This window comes from Galleria mellonella, unplaced genomic scaffold (assembly GCF_026898425.1).
Source record: "Galleria mellonella isolate WM207_F2 unplaced genomic scaffold, CSIRO_AGI_GalMel_v1 utg146, whole genome shotgun sequence".
NCBI classification, from domain to species: domain Eukaryota; kingdom Metazoa; phylum Arthropoda; class Insecta; order Lepidoptera; family Pyralidae; genus Galleria; species Galleria mellonella.
Genome location: NW_026441999.1, coordinates 3586363 through 3611215, shown reverse-complemented (window position 1 = coordinate 3611215; position 24853 = coordinate 3586363). Strand labels below are relative to the sequence as shown.

Here is a 24853-nt window from a genome sequence, read left to right as displayed (position 1 = left end):
ATAAGCAATCGTGCACACACACACACACACTGATGTGTAGAATCACGTGTTTTATATACATTTACTTCATAAAAAAGAAGCTTGAACCGTCACACTATAATTTAAGATAGTTATACAAAATAAAAATTGTAGTAAAACTAGGTCTTGTTTTTTATAATCTAAACTGACCCATTTTGATAAAATTTTTATGGGACCAATTTGAAATTGTATCCTGTCAGATAAAAAATAAATTTTCCATATCGGTTTATGAATGATGAAGTTTTGAGGTAACAAACATAAAAAAATACAACCGTTTAATTAAAAACTTTTTTTTTAATCGATTTAAAGATAGAAACAAAAAAGTTAGCTTTAACCGTAGCTAACATACAATACAAAATTGGGTAAAACTTCAAAAAGAAAATCAAACAAATTGAGAATTTGGAAATTGTTTAAAAAATATTTTGAAACCTATATGGAAGTAAACTCTATCAATAACAATATATCGTCATAGTCGTAGAATACTGACGGATCTATATATGTAATATTTTTCCGATCCGTCAGTATTTTACGACTATGACGATATGTATAAATATATATGTATATTAAATATATAAACTAAATAAGGCGTCTTTTAATTCATAATTCATTATTATAATATGTAGACATTAAATAAAGAAAGTAAACAGCCTGTTTAACATACCATTTGTGGTATAAAAAAAAGTCACTATAGCCAATGGACACCTGCAACACCAGGGGTATCACGTACGTCTTACCAGACCTGAAGAAACCTTAATACACCCTTCTCGTAGAACCCCATACTGTAGTCTCTAGGGAAATCTGCGACAGGGGAGTTACTCTGAAACCGCACAGTACGCGATCATTCAGTTTAAGGGGTAATATAAAAACGTGACGCCATGAAAAGTCAAAAGTTCGGTTTATAGCTACGTTTTTGTTACTGTTTCATTGTTCATTTGTTCGTGAGTGTAGTTATTGATCAGTCATATATAATTATATGCGTCACATTATTATACTTGACCCAGTAAGATGCAGTGCCAAATATGCAATATATTATTTTGATACATACACTATCCATTTAGATTGCTACTGATCGAGTACTTTATTTGAAACTTTATAACTATTTGAATATATATATATATATATATATATATATATATATATATATATATATATATATATATATATATCAGGGGGGAAAGGGATTATTAGTAATGGAGACTAAAAATACCATTGCTAGCAATATACCCAACCAGGTCTACCTCCTCGTGGTTCCCCCTGGAAACGATCATGGTTAATTCCTGATAAATTCATCATGATGGGCTAACTGGCCTGTTTTCATTCTCACCGATCACCCTTCACTGGTGCTCCGCCAGCATATCCCGTTAGCGCAGGCGGCGTTACCATACCATTTTCACCCATCAAAAAAAAATATATATATATATATATATATATATATATCAAGAACTATTAGAAACTTGATAAAAATTAGAATTTCTATTATATTATATAGATATAAATACAATTACATAGGTTATTTGATTACAATTATTTTTGTTTAATTCCGCTACCATTAGTATGCCAACACTCGAATATTTACCACCACTATTACTAGCAGAAGTTTCACAACATTAAATATTAGCCATCAATCTCCGACCGCTATTTCGTTCGCGCACGTTTTGCGACACGTGTTTCACCTCTAAACATGGCATCTTCAGGCAAATTATTAGATCGCTACTCGGAGCCTAATGTTAACGCGAGCGTATGAGCGTTCAGCATCCAAACGACGAAACTGAGTACAACATATTCAGCTTAAAATTCGATGTCTATATTTATTTATATCTCCAAAATGGTGAAAAAATCATACGACTCGCCTGATAGTAAGCGATTACCACAGTCGAGACTCAAAAGCATTCAATAATAATATCCGGATAATCAAAAATACGGATAATTGAATATACAAGGAAAAGAAACTTTTGTACACATTTTAGGTTATAGAAAGATAAGTGTTTATTCGAAACAACATAAACCAACTAAAACAAATGTTTATTAATAAATAAAATTAGACATACATTTTCATACTTACGATTGTACCTACATATTTTATACAGATTTATTTGATCGTTCGGTTGACAGTCCGGATAATCGCAAATCCGTGTAACTGACATCCGTAAATTCAGTCTCTATTCGCTATATTAGATTATATATCTATATTATATTAGACAAGACAAGACAAGATTATTTTTTTTATAAGTACCCGTAACCAAATAGGCGACGTGCTGAAGAAGCGCCAAATTTAAAGTACCCGTAACCGGCGAGCGTGTATGAAAAGATTGATGAATATGGAAGAAGCGAAAGAGGTTTGTTTGAATCGAAGCATTTGGCGTTCCATTGTTTCTGCCTACCCTAATGGGAGACAGGCATGACAGATATGTATGTATGTATGCATTATATTACTTAGTTATATTAGTGACTGTCACTATATTTTTTTTTAATGGGTCATAATGGAATAGTAACCCTACCTGCGCTATCGGTATACGGTGGCGGGGCACCAGTGAGGGTTGACAGGTGAATAGAATAGAATAGAATAGAATAGAAATCATTTATTCAAATAAACTTACATTGAAGCACTTTTGAAAAGTCATTACATTTTTTTTAATTTACCGCTCGTTCGGAAAGCTGTCTCATCACAAGAAGAACGAGCAAGAAACTTGCGTGATGCTCTTTTAAATAATTTTATTATTATTTTACATTTTTAAGTTTAATTGTGTGAATACAAACCACCAATTAGCACTAATTCAATTAAATACTCAAAAAGAAAAAAAAAATTGAATACATAACCAACTGGTTAAACAATTAATAAGAGGAAATCAGTCATAGTGATTAGAGCAGACCAGTCCCTACAAGCAGCACCCGTTCACGAGTATGACGGATGAGCCAGCCATCACTGCGCTCGACCATATTTTAGGGAGCCCAATGACCCGGCCCACCACGCCGCCACAAGTCTGGACATTTTAGTGAGCATGACTACTCAAAACACTAGACCACGTCAAAGCTACTCACAATTGCCATCTGATAGTTATAGTATTCACATTTTACATAAGAATGCATGCGGCAATTAATACAAAAAACCGCTACGCTTTCATATTTCTAAAATTAATCAATTAAATCAAGAAAGCAATGAGAAAATAAAATTATGAGGTCAGTTAACCCATCGTAACGAATTCCACTAGAATTAACCACGACGGTTTTCAGGGGGAACCGTTTGGAGGTCGACATGATATGGTGTATTGTTAGCAAAGATACCTAAAAGATACGTAATTTGTGCTAGGAATTTAATATACTTTTTTTTGTGCTAACGATTATTTTGCTAATTCTTTGCCGATTTTGATTATTCCTTTTGCATCGATATTTCTAGTAATAATAATTCCTTTTGTAAATATTGAATTGAAGCAGCTTTCTTTTTTTTACAGTAAAATCTTATTTGTTGCGAAATAAAATCTATTCGTTGACACAATTTCGCGTTTAAAATTCAAGTAGTTTAAATTAATGTGTCTACGGAACATTTAAACGTTACCCGCTGCATTTTATTTGTTTTAAAATATGAATATGAGGCAATAAAAATCAGACATGTGGGTACTGTTTATCTGTAATCGCATCATATACACGTATATGTTAAATACCGACCGAGAATATCATTTTTTTTATGCAACTTAGAATAGTAAACAAGCTGACGGCTCACCTGATGGATATGTGTACACAACGCGAAAGTTTAAAATTTACTACGAATAAGTATGAAATAAATTACTAGTCAATGTTATTTTTTTTTTACAATTATAATTAAATAATGAGCCCTAGAATCGCAATTGAACTTTTTTTTTTAACCATAATAACTATTTTGATTTAAACACTAAACTCTATAACCAATTTTAACTAAATTTCTATGAGACCAATTCGTAAGTATTTATTTATACTTTATTGTACATAAAAAGTTACAAACATATATTTTATATTAAATAAAGATGTACAACAGGCGAGCTTAACTCTGTAAGAGTTCTCTTCCAGCAAACCCTGAGTGGAAAGGACTATTCATTACGTTAGGCAGTTCTTTCCAATGTAATGCCATACTGTTCGAAATGGAACCCAGAATTGCACAGCAAAAGTTACAGCCAACATTCCTATCAGTAAAAATCTAAGTATGATTGGAGCCCTGCAATAAATTATATATTTATAGAAAAATATTTGATTTAATTACCAGTGGGCAAGGGGGGAAAGGGATCGTTAGTAATGGAGACTAAGAATCCCATTGCTAGCAATATACCCAACCAGGTCGATCTCCTCGCGGTTCTCCCTGAAAACCATCATGGTTAATACCTGATGAATTCATCATGATGGGCTAATTGACCTGTTTTCATTCTCATCCATCACCCTTCACTGGTGCTCCGCCAGTGTATCCTGTTAGCGCAGGCGGGGTTACTATACCATTTTCACCCATCAAAAAAAAATTACCAGCGGGCAGTGTGTTGTTCCTATTAAGAAATAATTACACATATCCTTTCAGATAAAAAATTAATTTTCCGTATCGGATTAGAACTGATTATTCTAAGTCGAATACCATAGTCATTATTTAACAAACACAAAAAAAATATATAACCGAATTGAAAATCTCCTTCTTTTTGAAGTCAGTTAAAAATAATTGTTTTTAGCGAAGTACTCATAAAAACAACAAATTTTCAAGAGATATTTTATATTTTTTATAAGCTAAGACATTTGTATAAGTAATAGAATATAATTAAACTAATTTAAACTGGATTAAGCTACCGTTGGTTTATTACAAAATAAACAGACACTGTTTAAAAATAAATCGATAACAATGAAAATTGCTGTATACAATATACTGACCCTTACTTAATTAAAGTGATTAAGCAAAACCCAATGAGATGATATGAAGTCGAAACACCGAACGAAAAACTGGCAATACCGCTTTTAATCTGAAAGCTTTGTTTTATTGCCTGCAGTTCAGCTTTCAGTTTTCAGTCGTCTGCGGTATTCGGCCGCAAATGGACGTACTGTGTGTTGTGAGGTGTTGAATATTTTTCAGTTTTATTTTTTATATACACTGCGCACGTGTGCCGACGTCGCTGCATTAGTGTGAGTGATATTTAGTGATGTGCGAGTGATTTGTTGCGTCTATTGAAGGCAGCGATGTATTCGAAGGTTTGTTTTGTTTATATACCATATTATTAAAAATTAAAAATATTTTTAATACTAAAGTCTTTGTTAAACGCTTGATTCCAGTAGCATTTTGTGGAACAACAAATCCTTTGTTTCCACAACACTAGATGCGTCCCGCGACTTTGCTCGCGTAAATATGATTCACTGTTCACCCCAAAGGTTGAATGGTAGAGAATGTTACTAATATTAAGCCCGCCTTCTGTGCCATATTTTCATTTGGTTAATAAAACTATTTAAATAAATAAATGTGATAATCCAAGACAAGATTAACCTATTTCAGTAACAGACATCTGAACATATAATTGTCCAAATTTTTTTATAAATTTACAGATTTATAATATTATTAAGATTTTATATAGATAAGTAATAAACCTATATTACAGTTGTAAGTATTTACTAATTAAATTAACAATAACATTTACTGTTCATTGCAAGAGAGAAAAAATAAAATAAAAAATAGCAAAATATGCGTGAGTAAATGGCAGTTGGAGATTGATGGCTAATATGGAAGGTTGTAGAGCTTCTGGTAGTAATAGTGGTAGCCAATCTTCGTGTGATGGCATTCACACATATATTATAAGTAATTTAAACAAAATAATTCTAATCAAATGTTCCAGAAAAAATAAGACTAGACCAAGCCACAACGAACGATTCTAAGCCATCTGTATCTACTGACTCTCTGTGACACATTCGAGGTCGTCGCTCCATTTATTGGGGGGGTTATCCTAACTGCCTTTACCTGTACAAGGCCGATACTCGATACTCTTTCTTCTCTGTTAATTATCGATTCTTCATACTGACTACCATTTAGCTTCTTCTTCGGATTATATCTATCGGTTACTTTGATTCAGCGTCACATTTCTCACACACAGTTCTCATATTTAGGCTTTGGAGATGTTTTAAGAGGGACGCTGCTGCCCATCCCTTGCCATCCCTTAGTCGGCTCTTACGACACCCACGGGAAAGAAAAGGGGTAGCCTATACTATGCCGGGATATCATGATATGATGACCGGGATCATGGTCAAAGTAATACAAAGCGTAAAATTGTATTTCTATGAATTAAATTTGAATTAATGAAATGACCATAAATATGATACTCGCTTAAATTGTGTAAGTATTACAAGTACATAGTGAGTATGTACATATATTAAAAACTAGCCGTATCCCGTGGCTTTACCCACGTGAATCTATATATAAATGATCCCATATGCTAAATTAAGATACGAACTATTCGTATAACAAATTTAATTTAAATCTGTTTAGTAGTTTTTGCGTGAAAGAGTAACAAACATCCATCCGTCCATTGTTACAAACTTTCACAATTATAATATTAATAGGATACTGCAAAGTGTATTAAAAATACTGCAAAGCATCATGCATAAATTAAACGAGTTCCAATATTACCTGGCTGCAGTAGTTACCTATATTTATTATTAGAGTACTTGCATTGTTGCATCGCTGCAAATAAATGGCGCGAAAATTAAATTCACTGAAAGAAACTTGAAATTTTTAATAATAACCAATTTTGTATTTAAGTTTTTAACCGTTTGGCTTTGTAACAATTGTCGTGCATCTAGCGTTTCATTCAAATGGGCAATCCTTACTAATATTATAAATCTGAAAGTGTGTTTGTTTGTTACTATATATGGTATACACGTACTCTATATGGGATGGAGAAAGATACAGCCTACCATTTATCCCGGTTAGTAAATATATCCCGAAATTTGGTAGCGTTTTTATTAGATATACTTATTGTACCAAATAGCTACCGCCTTTTTCTTTTCTCCTCTACCCAAGGTTGTGTGGAAAAGATTGCTTTAGCGATAAGACTGCCTTTTGAACTACATATGTGTAATATATATATATATATATATATATATATATATATATATATATATATATATATATATATATATATATATATGTTTGTATATTGTTTTTGTATTATTCTTTGAGTTGTGCTGTAAAGAGTAAATAAATAAAAGTTTAAAATTTTTCGATTACTGTTAATAATAAACTTGAAAACCTTTTTAATCAATGAAACCTAATAAATTATTGCTAGGCACATACTTGTAACAGTTACACCTAACAACACCTTGCCACAATAATTTATTAGTTTAACTAGTGTTTATAGACCGCCTTAGTCCATTATTGTGATAGAACATGGTAGAATGACATTACCTGTTATTATATAGCCGAGTACTAACATGTTGAATTAAACTAATTCGAATATTGACCCGAATAGTAGTAGTCACGTAATCGAGTATCTACTCTATACATAATTCGGATATACGACATTCGACATATTTCGAGTTTTTGCAATACTCGAAATATACAATAATAAATATTGAATTTATGATAAGTTTTTATGTATCTGTCTCATTATATTATTAATATTTTGTTTTTTTTTTTTATTTAATACTTAAGGAAAATTATATATATGTTTATAGTTTGCGACTATTGTTCAGTGCTTACGTCGACAATATACCCCGACCGGGGGGATAAAGAGATTGTTGGTAATAGGGATTAGCAACCCCATTATAAGCAATACCCTCACAGGTCGACCTCCTTGCGTTTCTCCCTGGAAACCATCATGATTGATTCATTAGCGAATTTGTCACGATGGGCTAACCTGCTTCATCTTCACTTATCATCCCTCACTGGTGCCCCGTCGATGTATACCGATAGCGCAGGCGGATAAAAAATACATTTTTTTTAATGAATGATAATTAAATGGGAACCCCATTTAATTATCATTCATTAAAAAAAATGTATACCCCGACTTCGGTGTACTGCCGCTTGTAAACCACAGTGATTAATTCCAGATAATTCCTCAAAATGGACCAACTGGTCGTTCTCACCAACCATCACTTACTGGTGCCTCACCAGCGTATTCTTATATTTCAGGCGAGGCTACTATTCCATCATCAAGCATAAAAACGTACAGAATACGGATACATGATATTCGAATAGCAGTTTCGAGTATTGACAGTACTCGAATACTAATCGCGTGATTACAATAAGTTTGATTGTTTCTGTTTTATTATTTTATTGTGATTTTCTTTAGTTATATATCGATAGAAAATTGTTATATTACTGAACATTTATTATTATCATTAAAATTAAGCTTCAGAAATTAATTGATAAAGTACCCGTAAAGTAATCGGATATATTGCTAGAATACTCATACAAGTACTCGAATACTAATGTAAAAGCATTATACCCTGCCAGGTCGACCTCCACGCGGTTCCCCCTGAAAACCATCGTGCTGAGTTCCAGCTGTATTCATCACGATGGGCTGACTGACCTGCTTTTTTCATTATTCACCTATCATCCCTCACTGGTGCTCCGTTAGCGTATACCGTTAGCGCAGGCGGGGTTACCATTCCATTAATCATGCATTAAAAAAAAATATTAATGTAAGTAATCGAATACTCGTACAAGTACCTATTCGATTATTTAATTCGATTCGATTATTCGATAGTCTGAGCTCTTAAACTGCAATAAGTACTAAATTACTCAAATATCAAAAACGCCGCCTCGGCACATCATTATATCTACAAGTCGACGCCCTTTAATCAGCCTATAATTAAGCCTGATTAGTCGACATTCTAATAAGATTTAAATGACGTTATTTCCTATTCATACACGAGTAGCATGAGGGTTCGCTGTTCATGAATACTTGTAATACAAGAGGGATAATTGCTAGTGCGTAGCTGGCCTTTTATAAAACTGCAATTCAATAAGCATTGTCTACATTGTTTTTAAATCAAATGTTCATTCTTATAATACTATATATATATATATATATATATACATATATATATATATATATATATATATATATATATATATATATATATATATATATATATATATATATATGATGCTAAAATTACATGATACATACCGTTTAAAACTAAGCTCTATTTACAGGATCGATTTCGGTACGAACAAAAACACGAAATTGAGGCCGAAAATTGGGATTTTAATTTCATGGTAGACCCCTAGATACTTACATTTGCTTGGTAGTGTATCGATTTAAAGGTGGAGTATGACAGTGAAATTACAGGATGCAAAGGCTTATTATTATCCTGATCCTCAAAGGAATACGTATAAGTATCACAGTGTATACCTGATACTTTTATTACACTGCAACTGATTTTCATTATTTATTGATTTAAACTTTTTGAATAAAGCAACAGCTGAGTTTCCTTCCTGTTCTTCTTGACTGAAATTGTTTCCAAATGGGCGGTTATAAAAAAATGACTATTCAAAAATGCTTAAATCTAATAGAATATATATAGAATAAAAATATTTTTTCTTTCTTTTAATGTTTCTAGGCGACTGTTATCATTTTCCATCAGATCGGTCATCAGTTTGTTTGATGTTCTAAGTATTCTAAAAAAACTGTCGTGATGCAGTATTTTTAAGCGACTTCAAAAAAGTTTTTCTATTTGGTTCTATTTTTTTATTTGTCGCCTCAGTCTCCTCCGTCCGTCCGTCTCTTATAATCCAACTTGAAAAATCTTTTTTTAACCCTTCTTTGCATACTGGTGGAAATTTCGATCATAACATTGAATGCCTAAAACTTATATAAAAGACCAAGTTCACTTTAAGTTATGTCTGGATAATTTCTTAATGTCCATTACAGAAAAAAAACATAGCTGTCAAATTTATTGTTTTAACCATTTTTCCTTCAATTTTAAACATGAATTATATCACTTTGATTATATGACTTTGATTTCACCAAAAAAAATCATGCATAAAAGGGTTAAGCTAAAATAAAATATACATTCAGACTGGTTCCATAGAAATTCTATCAAAAGAGGTTAAGTTTTTTTTGTTAAACAAAATCTAAATGTGACCTACAAGACTTGAGATAATAAATTCATTACATTCGATTGAAATTCCATAAATAGTATATTACGTTTGTGACACGACATAAACGAAGGTGTATTTAGACATACAATCGATGGAAATATCTTCTATAAGTAATTGAGTTCAAATATGTATTGATTTATTCATTTATATTTAAGAACTGCGCTCTTGTCAATATATCTCTTGCCACTTACAACGATTTTCAGCGAGTCTCTTAACTTCTTGATACGGCATGACGACATCTACTTTTTCCTTCATCTGCCTGATGTAACTGTGCCTTGTTTTTTAGAATGGCAAATAAGCTGACGGCCCACCTGATGGAAAGTGGTAACCGTCACCTATAGACATGAGCAGTACCATGGACATAACAGTACACACACATACTGTTTCGCCCATGATACCCCCCATGCGTTACCATTCCTGAGGACTCAGGTGTTATTCCTCTGTACCCCATAAATTCACGCCATATCCCACCCTTCAAACCGAAACACAACCATGCAAACACAACTGCTTCAAGGTAGAAACACGAATGAGACAGAGGTACCCAAGCAATCGACTTTTGTACAAAGTCTCCCTTTGTTCATGATTTTAAGCTGAGACAAATGTACCCGTAAATGAACGATATAACCTACTATTATCATACTGGTCAGACGGCTTGGTATACCTCTGAGTTTTTTCGCACTCGAATATATATTTTGTTTTTTTTTTTGAATGTGATAAAAATGCAATTGTAAACCTGCTTACGCTAGTATATATATATATATATATATATATATATATATATATATATATATATATATATATATATATATATATATATATATATATATATATATATGTATTTATCATTTTTATTGTCAGTTGTCTAATTATTATATTATATACACATTATACAAGCTCTGCTTTGTTTTGGACGCTAGATGACGCTTTATAGTACGTCAAGCGGTACAAGTACATATTTCTAGTTATTTATTAATTGAATTAATCCAACCGCTTAATATTTTTTCATGCTCTACATATTCATGTGCTAACAAACACCATAATATTATAGAATAAACTATGGTGAGGGCCAACGTACAAGGACACTCTATAATAGTGCCTAAGTCACTAGTAAAATGAATTATATAGTACAAGCACTTAATTAACTTTCCCATTTTCTAACAGAAGTACGTGCGAACGTTACATTTTATATTGAAAGCAGAATCTGCTGAAGTAACAAGTCGAAATTCCCACTGTTATCTAATATATAAAATTCTCGTGTCGCGGTGTTTGTTACCAAACTCCTCCGAAACGGCTTTACCGATATTTATGAAATTTTGTGTGCATATTGGGTAGGTCTGAGAATCGGCCAACATCTATTTTTCATACCCCTTAATGATAAGGGTGACCCACCTCTAAATATATATTTTTTTTATTATTTCGACAATTTTTTTTTTATTTTTACTTTACTATGATTTAGCATTGAAAAATATACACAACTTCAAATTTTCACGCTTTTACAATCAACCCCTGTTTTTTAATCGCGATTATATATAAAAAAACTTTGCCCGTAGTCTTATCATTATATTAAATAGCCTATAACCTTCAAGAATTAAGCGAATAAATAAGAAAAGAATGTTTCAATCGGACTGGTAGTTTCAAAGACATCATCATCATCATCATCATACCAGCCCTCAACTGTCCACTGCTAAACGTAAGCTCGCCCTTAGGGTATTTTGCCTGTTGTTTTTTTATGATGGGTGATAATGGAATAGTAACTCCACCCGCGCTATCGGTATACACCGGCGGGGCACCAGTGAAGGATGATAGGTGAGGATGAAGTAGGTCAGGATAAAGCAGGTCAGTTAGCCCATCGTGACGAATTCAACAAGAATTGTTCACGATGGTTTCCAGGGGGAACCTGACCCACTCGTGTTTGCTTCATAAAACTGAACTGTGTTTGCATGACACCATCTTGAGAAAAAAGGAAAGTGAAATTACAGGCTTCGGAAGCATAACATCTTACTCCTCCGAAAAAGCAATGCTGGTGTCACAGTGTAGTCTGTGACGGTCATGGTAATGTTTGTCTACTAGTATAGACGACAGTTATTATTTTCTATCAGAGTGGCCGTCAGTTTGTTTGTCATTCCAAGTTCTAAAAAAAGCTTACCGAGGTTTATAAGTCCTTCCTAAATTGTATACCTATATGTAAAATTATAGATTAATTTAACTACTTGTTAGCAAGGATGAGTTTATTAATAATCAGTCTAAATGAGACAGTTATAAATTCTATTGTTAAAAGTTTCGTAAGTACGCATTATATTTAACTGCAAGACTAGCTATTGTAACGGGGACAGACAACCCATTTCGCTGTTCGTTAAAAATAACCTTTTCTGAATGAGACGTAGTAACATTTATAGTTCTGCAGGTACCGGGGCTCGTGTAGTTACAGTGAGATATATTCGGTTAAAACTGATTCGTTACAGAATAGAATAGAAATAATCTTTATTCAAATAGACTTTGTTCACAAGCTCTTTAACTGTCTTTAACAATTTTGAAAATAAGCCCACGTCACTCTTTCTATGGGTAAAAGAATTTTTGAAAATGGAAAACTAGTTTTTTATTTTATCCATTACAAATAAACCTTAATATATATATATATATATATATATATATATATATATATATATATATATATATATATATATATATATATATATATATATATATATAGAGCATCGAGTCTCAAAAATCGAGTCTCAACTTTTTGTCAACTAATTATCAAATTAGCTAACTCTTTTTTTTTAATCAGTTTTCTATATACTTCTGCACACATTGTATCCTGACGTATTATTTAATAAATAAAATTAATATTTACACATGAAAAATGTTGACTCGCTTTTCTTGAAACATTTGTATGGAAAACGCTTTATCTATATAATCTAAGAAATAAACATACAAAATAATAAATATTTTCTCTTTATAATATTAGTTTAGATAATAAAATTTGTACTTGTCAATATTAATATTGTGTATTATTATTATTGTAAAAAGATATTATAAAAAGATACTTGTGACAGGGATTGAAAAGGTATGTGATGATTTAAAATTTATTAGGAGAAACTCTACAGTAGCAACGGAAGGTGCCGTAATAACATGACCTTAATTTATCAGTGACAATCAATGACAGTTCGGTGACTGATGTAAGTTGACAATTGACATTGACATTACAACCCTTTTCAATACTAAACTACTAAGAACAAGGAATTACATAGAAGGAATGATAAAATAAAAACTGTCAATCATATAGTTTTTTTTTTTAATGGGTGATAATGAAATGGTAACCCCACCCGCGCTATCGGTTTACACCGGCGGGGTACCAGTGAAGGATGATAGGTGAGGATAAAGCAGGTCAGTTAGCCCATCGTGACGAATTCAACAAGAATTGTTCACGATGATTTCCAGGGGGAACCACGTGGAGGTGGACCTAATAGGGCATATTGCTAGCAATGGGGCTGTCGAACTCCATTGCTAACAATCCCTTTCCCCCCTCAATCATATAGTTGGATCCTTTCTTTTTATGCAAATAAAATTAGTAAAAAAATAACGAATGATACACCCTCGGTTGCTATTTTTCTCAATTCATAGCAGGCTTGTGTATAGAAAATGTTTGATATATCAAATATTTGACAATAACAAATTTTACATTACTAGATTTTATATTCGACACCGTTTATGTTGAAAGTATGCAAGCAGGGTGTATCTAAATTTGGTAGGATTATACGGCCATATAACGTTTTCTATACACTATCCTGCTATGAATTGTCAATTTTATCACTTCTTCTATGTAATTCCTTGTTCTTATCTAAACTGTCATCAATTTAATTTGAACTATAGGAGAAAAGAAAGAACATAAATATATATTGAATCATTTTAAATAACTTTGTGATCTCCAAGAGTTCAATAAAACATATTGCTAAGCAATTTGTCTTGGTAAAAACATTACTAGTCATAAAAGCTTTCTCAGAGTGAGTAAGTACAGTGTTTTGCTGAAACGAATTGTTGTATAACAAATGCGAAGAGCTACACTTTTATCGCCTCTATTCGTGTACAGCGAGAATGCATTGCAAGCGACTTTATAAAATTTGCAAGACCATTAAATATTCAGATGAAATAAACCCTTTAAAAGTTAGCTATTGAGAAAATCAAGGGAATTATGATATGAAACATGAAACGTGTACAGAAATTTTATTAAAATCGATTCAGTAGTTTAGTTTTTAAATGAAAATAATTGGTTTAGCCACTGGTTTTTTTTTTTTGGAATAAAATCTTAAAGTTATTAGATTTAGATCACAGAAAAACCTATAAGTATAAAGCTATGGTATTTATAGTAATCTATATTCAATATTTATGCATATGAATTTCATTTGTAATTGTGCATACATACTTTTTTTTATTATTAATTGTTATCCGCAAAAGAACCAAAATAACCGACATAACCCGAAGGATAAACAAGCTGAAGTGACAATGGCCTGGTCACATAGCTCGAAGAACCGAAAACCGATGGGGAAGAAAGATTCTTGAGTGGCGACCGCGTACAGGCAAACGCAGTGTAGAACGACACCCCAACAGATAGAGTGACGAACTGAAATGCATTGCAGGGAGTCAGTGGATGTAGGTGGTAAGAACGGTCCTTCTTTATGGCAGTCTATGGGGGAATTTTAAGTCCAACAGCGGACGAATAATGGCTGAAATGATGGTGATAGCTTTTTGAGTTACCACAAACAAATTGGGGCTAGATTTAAAACAATTTATGGGACGTAGATAATCAGTGTACGGAACTCTCCGCGCGAGTTTAGCTCGCACTTGTCTGATTTCTTATTTTAGCAGTCGCTTGACAAAAGTTTTATGTCTAGTAATATTTCTACCAAGTCAAATGTTTGGTCATATATTTTGTCCAACTGTTGTAGCTCTCAAGGTTATCTACAAACAGAAATTATGTAACATATATTAATGTACTATTTCTTCTTCGATTTTTCAAACAGACTACTAGAATATTCTGTACCAAAAACTCCATATTTAAAATCAATTTATTTGTAAAAATTAATCACCGTAATAAAAAAAAAAACCATTACATTGTATTCTAAAATCTTTATTGTACATACTTCAAAGAGGATTTGATTTACAATACCTTCAAAATCAGTTGGCATTTGGATTAAACATACCTACATATTAAAGATGGTTAATATATGTATATCAAAATATTACCGGTAACATGTATTCATATGTTAACCCAATAACAGATATATTAACTATCGATTATCCAATATATAATATATTATTTTTATACAACTTATAATGGTAAACAAGCTGGCGGCTCATCTGATAGATAGTGGTAACCGTCACCTATAGATATGAGCAGTATCATGGACATAACAGAGTATACTGTTTCGCTCATGATACCCCCCATGCGTTGCCATTTTTGAGGACTCAGGTGTTGTTCCTTTGTACCCTGTAAATTCACTGCCATATCACATCTTTCAAACCGAAACACAGCCATGCGAACACAACTGTTTCACAGTAGAAACACGAATGGGACAGAGGTACCCAACCAATCGACTTTTGTACAAAGTCTCCCTCTGGTAAAAGTCTCTATTATCTCTAATGTTAATAATACTAACGTAATTTAAAGTTACAAAAAAACAAATTACAAAAATTGGAATGACAAACAAGTTGACAGCCCATGTAATGGAAAATGGTAAACGTCGCCTGTAGACATGAACTTTAGGTATTCACGTAGACCTGCTTTATATTGAACGCTGTTAACTTACAACATGACAGTAATATGCTGGATGAACTGTGTGGCTGTCAGTTCAGAGCTTTGGGGTACTCCAGCACTAAAGGGCGTAGTGATTTTTTGTAATGAGTGATAATGAAATGGTAATCCCACCCGCGCTATCGGTATACACTGGCGGGGCACCAGTGAAGGATGATAGGTGAAAATAAGGTAGGTCAATTAGCCCATCGTAACGAATTCAACAAGTTTTGTTCACGATGGTTTCCAGGGTGAACCACGTGCAGGTCGACCTGATAGGGCATATTGCTAGCAATGGGGCTGTCGAACTCCATTGCTAACAATCCCTTTCCCTCCTAACGGGCGTAGTATCGGAGTATACGCCATATATACTGATGCTGATGCTAAGTCCTAACGAATAACTAAATACCCACATGTATGAACACACGGGAGGACCACATGATAGAAGCTTCCATAGAAGTGGCCCATATAGTATATATATCCATTCGAAAAACTATATCTAAGCTAATTTCAAACCCTTAGTATGCGTGTGACTGTCAACACTCGAAGATTGTCCACCACCATTACTAACAGAGATTCTATGTTCTATATTAACCCTCAATCTTCGACTGTCATTTCGTCCATGCACGTTTTGTTACGCTTGTTTCACCTCTAAACGAGATACCTTCAGGCAAATTAATAGATCGCTATTCGGAGTCTAGTGCTAACCGTTCGGCACCTAAACTGTGAATGCTAATAATTTTCTTTTGAAATCGGTTAAAAACAACACAAACAGCACTAATTAAGGACACGAGGTATCTAGAAAATAAAATAAACATTTAAACAAATTAGAGCCATTTAATTTTCCGCCTTGAAATTAAGGGCGTAAGATTCCAAGTTCGCCGACAATAAGGATCGTGTCGTCGAATACGGGTCAAATTAATTATCTACCCAGCCCGTTTCGCCTTAATGGTGTGTCTATTGTTAACAGGGTATATAAACTATACCTGTATGATCATATGTCCTAATATCATAAATCATGACGGTTTCCGTATCTCAGTTTTGTTTTTTTTTTTTTGATTGACGTGGAATGGTGACCCATCCTGCGCTATCGTTATATGCTAGATACCCTGCTGGTACTCCACCAATGACAGATGGGTGGGGATGAAAAGACAGGTCAGTTAGCTACCATGAATTCGCTAGGAATTAAGCACAATGATTTCTAGGGAACCGCGAGAAAATCAACTTGCCAGAGTATATTGCTAGCAATGGGATTATTGACCTCCATTACTAACAATCCCTTTCCTCTCCGCATATCTTAGTTGTAAAAACGTTACTTTACGTCTTCGGATATGCTCACTTTCGAGCTAAAAGAAGGAGATTCTCAATTGGGTTATATATTTTTTATTTTTGTCAGTTTTAAACTAAATTGGGTTTTTTTTTTTTTGTTTATCCGAAAAAAATATTAGTTCCATAGAAATTTTATTATTAAAATCGGTTCAGTAGTAAACTACTTTTTAGTTTTTAATAATTGATTTTGTTACATTTAAAATCTGTTTTTTTTATGAGACACAACATACAATTTTAAGTAGATGATATCTGTGTAAGGAAGATATTAAAAATAAGAAATAATATGACGGGTCTTAATAACAATTAGAATAACAGAAGCGTAAACAATATTTTATTTTTATTTTATCGGTCTCTCTATCTGTATACTTGCTCCAGCAACCCCAAATCTACTGCACCGAATTGAATATAATTTTTACAGTTATATTTCTAAAGGTCTAATTTAAAATTAAGTATATATTTTATCTTGTTACAACATCTAGAAGTAGTTGGATTGCATTGCATTAGAGTACATTGGATTTTCTACTTCTGAAATCCACGCATACATAGTAGCGACCACAGAGCTAGTAACATACTATATGTAACTATGTAACACACTAAAGAAATAAAGTATATAAGTAAACGACTTGTAGTTCTAAAGACACAAGAAATAACCACAGCAGTACCTACATACCAGGGGTGGCCAACCGGTCGATCGCGACATTAGTCCTTTAGACTTTAGACTTTTAGACTATTAGTCCAGTCGATCGTGACAAGGCAACAAATATTTTGCTAATCTAACGGAAGATGCTCAGACGCAATACTCACACTAATATAAATAAGTAGTTACTAGAAATAAATTTCAGTTTCACATTTTCCCTCTTAATAAAAAGAAATACTACAATACTACATAATTATGTACTGTATTATATTGTTTCATTTGAGATTTCAAGATGTATATAATTGGTAGATCGCACAGGGTTTTGTCAGTACACAGTAGATCTTAGGTCTAGTCAAGTTGGCCACGCTTGCTATATACCTACTATATATTAGTTGTATAAATGAGTAAAATTCAAATACAAGTTGCATACAGCATAATAGTGCACCTGGTACCTGCCATAATACCGACCTGCAATCTCTATATGAACGTTTTTGTATGCAAATTGCTTCGCTACCGAGTGACTGCATTATGTTAGTGGGTGAAAGGTCAACCGAAAAATAATGTTTAAATACTTCTATATGTACAACCGCAATACTTAATTCTGATTATGTAAATACTAAATTGGATTTGCAGGAAAAATATTACTATACAATTTTTTACCCACAATTTGAACACCAGAGGGAGACTTTGTATACCAGAGGGAGACTTTGTACACCAGAGGGAGACTTTGTACAAAAGTCGATTGCTTGGGCACCTCTGTCCCATTCGTGTTTCAACCGTGAAGCAGTTGTGTTTGCATGGCTGCGTTTCGGTTTGAAGGGTGGGATATGGCGTGAATTTACAGGGTATAGAGGAATAACACCTGAGTCCTCAGGAATGGCAATGCACGGGGGCTATCATGGGTGAAACAGTATGTGTGTGTACTGTTATGTCCATGGTACTGCTCATGTCTATAGGTGACCGTTACCACTCTCCATCAGGTGGGCCGTCAGCTTGTTTGCCATTCTAAGTTGTATAAAAAAAAATATTTGTTTTGATCGGAATATATTGACTGAACGAGGTAAAAAATAGCTTTTGTATTTTTTTATGTAAAGTACTCCATACCATACCAAATTTCGTGACATATACTTACAGATAACAATCAGATAAATACAGCTGAACATTTATAACTAGCTTTTACCCACAACTTCGTACACATAAATTTTGGAAATATAATAGTTAACCATCCTTAAATGGTGTATGAAGATAAACAAATGTGGAATTTGCATTTAGTATTATTTTTTTATATTTGTTTATTTTTATATTAAGTGCAGTAGTTTTTGCGTGATACTGGCTGGATACAAATATCATCAACATTTCAGCCGTTATCTGTCCACTGCTAATCATGGGCCTTCTCTATAGACTGTCATAAGGAACGACCCTGAGCTATTTGCATCCACTGGCTGGATTTTGTACTCTGGTTCTATACTCAAATAGACATGGTAGCCTTATTGTTCACACATTTCAACCTTTCGATATACCTATAGTCAATTTGATACCGCTGAAGAAATTGCAGTACCGCCCATGTTTCGACCGAAGCAAGGCTTAATTATAATCAACAAACGCCAATGTTAGTAGCAGATAATACTCTTTGGTCTTCAGTATAATATTCCGTAGCATATATATGTGGTCTATGGTGATAAAACCCTTTCGGAAGCCAACTTGTTCGGGTAGCTAGAAGATTTCGATTTTCAAGACGATTGATCAGGACTGTCGAAAACAGAACAAACATACAAACAAATAAGAATAAATAACCAGGATAGTCACACGAGTTAACCGGGTGGAGGCCGATCTACTAGGCTATATTGTTAGCAATGGAACTGTTAAACTGCATTACTAACAACCCCTTTCTCCTCAATACAGACGTATCGAGAGCACCCATCTTTGTCTTCCTGAAAGGGGAATAAAAAATTCACTTATAAGTGTTATATCTTCTTAAATGTAAACAGCAAATCACCGCAATATATCCAGTTTTCTCACAAGAAACACCGACACAAACGCAGCAATCTCATATAAATTTAATACAATGGCGTATTCTGCCACATCGCGTATTCTGATCACGTTGAATCAACGAAAATGAACATTCCTAGGGATTTTATATCTATTTCATATATCAGATAAATAAATACATTCTAATAATAAAATTGTGGGCATTTTTATCTATTTACATGACTACAATAATTAATCTATTTATCTATACTCTGTTACTAACTATATATAACACATAGGATCTATGAAATGATGGTAGAAGGCAGAGGGAAACACAAAAAATCCTGATGGGTCGACGTGCCATTTACCAGAGGGAGACTTTGCACAAAAGTCATTAACTTACCTAGGGTAACTACTACTAACTAGGGTACCTCTGTCCAATTCGTGTTCCAACCGTAAATTTGTGTTTGCATGGCTGTGTTTCGGTTTGAAGGGTGGGATATGGCGTGAATTTACAGGGTACAGAGGAATAACACCTGAGTCCTCAGGAATGGTAACGCATGGAGGGTGTCATGGACGAAACAGTATACTCTGTTATTTCCATGGTACTGCTTATGTCTATAGGCGAATGTCACCACTTTCCATCAGTTTCTTTGTTGCAGTCGCATTTATTATTGGATCATGCTGTGTGCACATGTTGTGGCAAGTTTACCTGATCAATACATTATGTACTTGCATGTTATAATTTAAGTTTATATTTGTAAACTTCTGTTATGTGCGCCTAATAAATAAAATAAAATAAAGTTGGGCCGTCAGCTTGTTTGCCATTCTAAGTTGTATAAAAAAAAACGTGCAACGACTTAGCTGACCCCATATGCCAATATAAGATACTAACTATATAGCTACTAATTATTTATCATATTATTTTTGCACCATATATGTTATGCTTTATATATTTTTATATGCTTTCTCCTTTCAGCTTTTAAAGGTTGACTAGAAAAATCCCCTTTTTCCACCTATGTACATTTTTTTTATAATGTAATATCTATATTAAAAGTTAATATACAAAAGCGTATAAATAAATAAGATAGGAGAAAAATCATTTGTGATTGACTATCATACTATAATTTTTAATGGAAATGAAAAATGCTGTTATTAGTGTTTTATATTTGGCGTAATCAAAAAGGAAAATTTATTTTCTAATCGTTTAACGTACTCGTAAAAAAGTATAATAATTAAAGATTGTTTCCGCCAAAAAAAAAACTGACTTCATGTGTGTCAAAACTAAATATTTTGATTTAAAAACTGATTTTGATAAAAATTTCTATTGCTCCAATCTGTAAATACAACTTTTCAGGTAAAAGTATTTTCCATAAAAAAAATATCTGAATTGAGGACTTCTTTTCCTTAATTCGGTTGTTTTTTTAAAGTCAATTGAAAAGTATAATTCCGCAATTATTTCTTTTTTTCAATCTAATGTGTCTACAAAACATGTCATCATTCATCATTGTTTCATCATTGTATTAGCTCTTTTTGTACAGTAATATGGTTCAGTCCAGTCCAGTCCCCAACAGAGAAAGCCGTTGAGAAATTTAAACCCTTTGTTTGTCTGTGTTATCGCATCTTCCAAACAGTTGAATAACTTATAAGAATCTCGGATTTATTACTTTCCGAGCAATTTCAGTGAAGATTAACTTTTCAAGGATTGTAAAAAGTATTATTAGTAGGATTGTAAAAATAGGATTTAATAATCTACAATTGTATTTTAACCACTGTTTTAACAATTATAAACAAGGGAGTTAGAAGATAATATTTTTCTTCTTAATTACGCCGAATATAAATTTTAATAATGGTATATTTGTAATATATATTGATAGTAAATCACAAATGATTTTTCAAAATTTCCGATTTTGATAATACTTTTTTGTCATCGATATAGTTTACGGGGCGTGTTGATTTGATATTTTAAAATCGCTACTCTATTAAAAACATATTTAATTATTTTACCTGTAGGTACTACAAGTGTACACTTAGGGTCTTTTTTTGTTTTTTTTTTTGATGGGTGAAAATGGTATGGTAACCCCGCCAGTGCTAACGGGATACGCTGGCGGAACACCAGTGTAAATAGATGAGAATGAAAACAGGTCAGTTAGCCCATCATGATGAATTCATCAGGAATTAACCATGACAGTTTCCAGGGAGAACCGCGAGGAGGTCGACCTGGTTGGGTATATTGCTAGCAATAGGATTCTCAGTCCCCATTACTAACAATCTCTTTCCCCCCAACACTTAGGGTCTGTTTCGATAGTAATTAATGAAAATATAAACAAATGAATATAATATGGGTCGCTAGTTATCTGAAAAAAAAAAAACAATTTCCGAGATTAAATCTATTTATTTCCTTATATACAATATTGCTTCGGTAGGTCGCTATGAGTAGATAACATAGCTTTAGTGTGTACACAATTTTATCTCAAACCACAAGTCAATCACCCCTGTCGTGTTATAGGGGTGCTCTATCGGCTATATAACAGCCTATCTTCGTACCGAGGGTGGGGGTAAGCCGAGACCATTTTTTTCCAATACATCGTTCATCGTTTATGACTTTTTTATACCACAAAAGTGTCAAACAAAAATAAACCAGAGGGAGACTTTGTACAAAAGTCGATTGCTTGGGTATCTCTGTCCCATTCGTGTTTCAACCGTGAAGCAGCTGTGTTTGCATGGCTGTGTTTCGGTTTGAAGGGTGGGATATGGCGTGAATTTACTGGGTACAGAGGAATAACACCTGGGTCCTCAGGAATGGCAACGCATGGGGGGTATCATGGGCGAAACAGTATACTCTGTTATGTCCATGATACTGCACGTATCTATAGGCGACGGTTAACACTTTCCATCAGCTGGACGGTCAGCTTGTTTGCCATTCTAAGTTATATAAAAAAAAAACATAGTTTCAGAATTTCATTTAAAATATTTACTTGATAAAATTCAAATAGGTATCTATTATCGTTTTTAGTTAAACTTTTTTAAGAGATATGAAATAAAAAATAAGCAAACAGCCCACCTGATGGAAAGTGGTAACCGTCGTCTGTAGGTACATATGAAATAGTGTAATGCCATGGTATGGCCCATTCGTTACCATTCCTGAGTAGTAAGGTTTGATCTCTTGAAAGTGAAACATAGCCATATTGCTTCACGGCAGATACACAAGGGGAATAGCCGTACGCATTTTAAACTGACATCGTGTAAGGGGAGGAATTCATAGTAATGAGAACTAGCCCTCGTATTGTTTACAAAATACCCTATTTTTTTAATGAATGCTAATGAAATGGTAAACCCGCCTGCGCTAACTGTATACGCTGATGAAGCACCAGTGAGGGATGATAGGCGAGAATGAAAAGGCAAGTCAGTTAGCCCATCGTGATGAATACACCTAGAATTCAGCACGATGACTGCCAAGGGGACCACGTGGAGATCGACCTGATAGGGTATATTGCTAGTAATGTGACTGGTAGTTCGCATTACTTAATACCGCTCCCCCCCCCCCCTCAATAAACCCCATTAGATAGATAGATAGATAGATAAACACTTTATTTGAGCCATTTAACACACGTAAATTAATGAATAAAATGATACAATTTGATTATTTACATTTTTTCAAATATAAAACAACATATAAAACATAAAATGAATATTGGAGATATGTTTTCACCAAGTGTGTCGCAGTGACCCAAAAAGGCTACAGCTCAGTGATACTTTTGCTTAAAAGCAAAGCACTGATTTTCAGCTGCAACCTGAAGCAAGGCTACACGGACGCGTGCAACAAACCCAGAGTGTAACCTGTGTAACCAATTTAATAGCAAAAGGTAAAATTATATTATATAGATACATACTTATATAGATGATGCATAAATAATATAATATAATATATTTCATTAATTAATTAAACATAATATTTTTCATTACGTCAACATCCACGCGGTCTCCCTGGGTATTATCGCGATAACATCCTGGTGAATTTGTCACGTTTGCTATTTCACCCATAAAATCTCATTGGTTCCCCTCCAACGTATACAATAGTAAAAAAAAATTGATAGAATTGACACGTACTGTGTCAATTCTGTGTCAATTTCTGTGATAATTTTGACAAACTTTGTTATATTTTCATTAAATTTTATTGAAATAGACTTTAATAAGATGCCTTTTACCGTATGGTCCCGGCATAGAAAGACCATTTCATTCTACCAAGAAATTCTAAGTCGTATAAAATAAAAAAATAAAAAATCCTAAAAATGTTGTTTATGATTTTGATTTCATTACAAAATAAAAAATAGGTAGATATCTATATAAAAAAAAGTCGTAATGTCGTGATATTCTGTTGTAGAATACATGAACAGTATAATAAAGCTGGTTTATAGCTTATTAGAAATACTGCAGGGAATTCTATTGGCCATTGATTTTTTGCTGACGTAAACTTATATATGATATAAATTGGTATTTATTCATTGGGTTTATTTTCAACTATTAGCTAAAATGCTATTGGCCGTGTGGTCCCGGCATAGAATAGGCCACCCCTTCCTATCCTGTGGGTGTCGTAAGAACTGACTAAAAGCGAGGGATGGGCAACAGCGTCCCTCTTAAAACATCTCCAAAGCCTGACTGCGGTTGCCAATCCGCCTGCCAAGCGTGGCAACTACTGGCAAAATCCCTCAAGGGGATGCTTATGTTCAGCAGTGGACAGTTAAAGGCTGATATGATGATGATTAGCTAAAATATAATCAAAATCTTGAAAGTGTTATGCGAAGACCAAAAATGGGAAGTGATAATTCACTTTTGAATCTTAGGCGATTATTAGCCATTCCATATTTATTATCAATAAAATAAACAAATTACACGTAATGTATTTAAAATGTATTGAATATATATGAATGTGTATTCGCCGTAATCGGGTAAAGAACTAATTTATTCTTAATTTACTTAAGAAAAAACTATGTTAAGCAATAAAATTTCATTG

General features: G+C 33.3%; 1 protein-coding gene across 50 annotated transcripts in view; it reads left to right on the top strand.

Moving 5' to 3' along the window:
• Window positions 1-24853, top strand: part of LOC113523215 (ryanodine receptor) — a 148080-nt gene that overhangs the window by 3323 nt on the left and 119904 nt on the right. Inside the window, exon 1 of one of the 50 annotated variants that reach the window (XM_052891769.1) lies at window positions 5033-5211. The exons of the other annotated variants lie outside the window; for them this stretch is intronic. The gene's annotated coding sequence lies outside the window, so the exon portion shown is untranslated. Of the gene's footprint in view, window positions 1-5032; window positions 5212-24853 lie in introns of those variants that run through there. 50 annotated transcript variants of the gene reach the window in all.